Source organism: Micropterus salmoides, unplaced genomic scaffold (assembly GCF_014851395.1).
Source record: "Micropterus salmoides isolate LMB-PRFRI ecotype aquatic unplaced genomic scaffold, ASM1485139v1 Ms_hic_scaffold_4567, whole genome shotgun sequence".
Taxonomy (NCBI): Eukaryota; Metazoa; Chordata; class Actinopteri; order Centrarchiformes; family Centrarchidae; genus Micropterus; species Micropterus salmoides.
The window spans coordinates 11,017-13,811 of record NW_024044003.1 but is presented as its reverse complement, the minus strand read 5'-3'; the positions used below and the strand labels follow the sequence as shown (position 1 = coordinate 13,811).

Sequence of the window (2,795 nt, the reverse complement as noted above, 5' to 3'; positions counted from 1 at the left end):
AATCCTTAGGTCGCTGGTTCAACTCCGGCTCGAAGGAGGTGCTTTATGTTTGTGTCCGACTGACAAAACAAGAAGCCGAGATGGGTTTCATTGCTGATATGTTCAGACAAGCTTAGCTTGTCCAATCCCAGCGCTAGAAGGTAAAACACACAGACAAAGATATGTTATGCCAATTCTGTGTAGTTCTTCTGCAATTATTAGAAGCCGAGATGGGTTTCTTTGCTTGAAATGTTCAGACAAGCTTAGCTTGTCCACATCCAGTGCTAGCAGGTGAAACGCAGAGAAAGAAACATGTTCTGCTAATTCTGTTTGTTAGTTCTTCTGATATTTTTTAGAAGCTAAGATGGGTTTCTTTGCTGATATGTTCAGACAAGCTGAGCTTGTCCACATCCAGCGCTAGAAGGTAAAACACAGAGACTGTTCTGCTAATTCCGTGTAGTTCTTCTGCAATATTAGAAGCCGAGATGGGTTTCATGCTTGATATGTTCAGACAAGCTTAGCTTGTCCACATCCAGCGCTAGAAGGTAAAACACAGAGACATGTTCTGCTATTCCGTGTAGTCTTCTGCAATATTAGAAGCTAAGATGGGTTCTTTGCTTGATATGTTCAGACAAGCTGAGCTTGTCCACATCCAGCTCTAGAAGGTAAAACACAGAGACATGTTCTGCTAATTCCGTGTAGTTCGTCTGCAATTATTTAGAAGCCGAGATGGGTTTCTTTGCTTGAAATGTCAGACAAGCTTAGCTTGTCCACATCCAGTGCTAGCAGGTGAAACGCAGAGACAGAACCATGTTCTGCTAATTCTGTGTAGTTCTTCCGATATTTTTAGAAGCTAAGATGGGTTTCTTTGCTTGATATGTTCAGACAAGCTGAGCTTGTCCACATCCAGCGCTAGAAGGTAAAACACAGAGACATGTTCTGCTAATTCCGTGTAGTTCGTCTGCAATTATTTAGAAGCGAGATGGGTTTCTTGCTTGAAATGTTCAGACAAGCTTAGCTTGTCCACATCCAGTCCTAGCAGGTGAAACGCAGAGACAGAAACATGTTCTGCTAATTCTGTGTAGTTCTTCTGATATTTTTTAGAAGCTAAGATGGGTTTCTTTGTTGATATGTTCAGACAAGCTGAGCTTGTCCACATCCAGCGCTAGAAGGTTAAAACAAGAGGACATGTTCTGCTAATTCCGTGTAGTTCGTCTGCAATTATTTAGAAGCGAGATGGGTTTCTTTGCTTGAAATGTTCAGACAAGCTAGCTTGTCCAACATCCAGTGCTAGCAGGTGAAAGCCAGAGACAGAAAACATGTTCTGCTAATTCTGTGTAGTTCTTCTGATATTTTTAGAAGCTAAGATGGGTTTCATTGCTTGATATGTTCAGACAAGCTGAGCTTGTCCACATCCAGCGCTAGCAGGTGAAACACAGAGACATGTTCTTCTAATTCTGTGTAGTTCTTCTGCAATTATTTCAGCAGGTAAGTCTGACTTTAGTCAACAATGAACCAGTTTAAACAAGCATTTCCACAGTGTGATAAAGGTTTATGTTATGTCCATGTCCTTGTTATTGGGTGTTCTCAAAAGTGATGCGTTCCCTTCGAAGCTCAGTGGTAGAGCGGAGGACTTAGATTCATAATGTCAGAATCCTTAGGTCGCTGGTTCAACTCCGGCTCGAAGGAGGTGCTTTATGTTTGTGTCCGACTGACAAAACAAGAAGAGAGAGGGTTTCATTGCTTGATATGTTCAGACAAGCTTAGCTTGTCCACATCCAGCTCTAGAAGGTAAAACACAGAGACATGTTCTGCTAATTCCGTGTAGTTCGTCGCAATTATTAGAAGCCGAGATGGGTTTCTTTGCTGAAATGTTCAGACAAGCTTAGCTTGTCCAATCCAGTGCTAGCAGGTGAAACACAGAGACAGAAACATGTTCTGCTAATTCTGTGTAGTTCTTCTGATATTTTTAGAAGCTAAGATGGGTTTCTTTGCTTGATATGTTCAGACAAGTGAGCTTGTCCACATCAGCGCTAGAAGGTAAAACACAGAGACATGTTCTGCTAATTCCGTGTAGTCGTCTGCAATTATTTAGAAGCCGAGATGGGTTTCTTTGCTTTATATGTTCAGACAAGCTTAGCTTGTCCACATCCAGCTCTAGAAGGTAAAACACAGAGACATGTTCTGCTAATTCCGTGTAGTTCGTCTGCAATATTTAGAAGCCGAGATGGGTTTCTTTGCTTGAAATGTTCAGACAAGCTTAGCTTGTCCACATCCAGTGCTAGCAGGTGAAACACAGAGACAGAAACATGTTCTGCTAATTCTGTGTAGTTCTTCTGATATTTTTTAGAAGCTAAGATGGGTTTCTTTGCTTGATATGTTCAGACAAGCTGAGCTTGTCCACATCCAGCGCTAGAAGGTAAAACACAGAGACATGTTCTGCTAATTCCGTGTAGTTCGTCTGCAATTATTTAGAAGCGAGATGGGTTTCTTTGCTTGAAATGTTCAGACAAGCTTAGCTTGTCCACATCCAGTGCTAGCAGGTGAAACGCAGAGACAGAAACATGTTCTGCTAATTCTGTGTAGTTCTTCTGCAATTATTTCAAGCAGGTAAGTCTGACTTTAGTCAACAATGAACCAGTTTTAAACAAGCATTTCCACAGTGTAATAAAGGTTTCTGTTATGTCCATGTCCTTGTTATTGGGTGTTCTCAAAAGTGATGCGTTCCCTTCGATAGCTCAGTTGGTAGAGCGGAGGACTGTAGATTCATAATGTCAGAAATCCTTAGGTCGCTGGTTCAACTCCGGCTCGAAGGA

General features: G+C 41.7%; 2 non-coding genes across 2 annotated transcripts; both read left to right on the top strand.

Annotated features, from left to right (window-relative positions):
• The first annotated feature begins 1,583 nt into the window (after window positions 1-1,583).
• On the top strand, window positions 1,584-1,668 carry trnal-uag. The gene is given in 2 exon segments: window positions 1,584-1,618; window positions 1,633-1,668. It is a non-coding gene; the product is annotated as a tRNA-Leu (tRNA).
• Window positions 1,669-2,706: 1,038 nt separating this feature from the next.
• trnay-gua lies at window positions 2,707-2,795 on the top strand. Its single transcript is given in 2 exon segments — window positions 2,707-2,743; window positions 2,760-2,795. It is a non-coding gene; the product is annotated as a tRNA-Tyr (tRNA).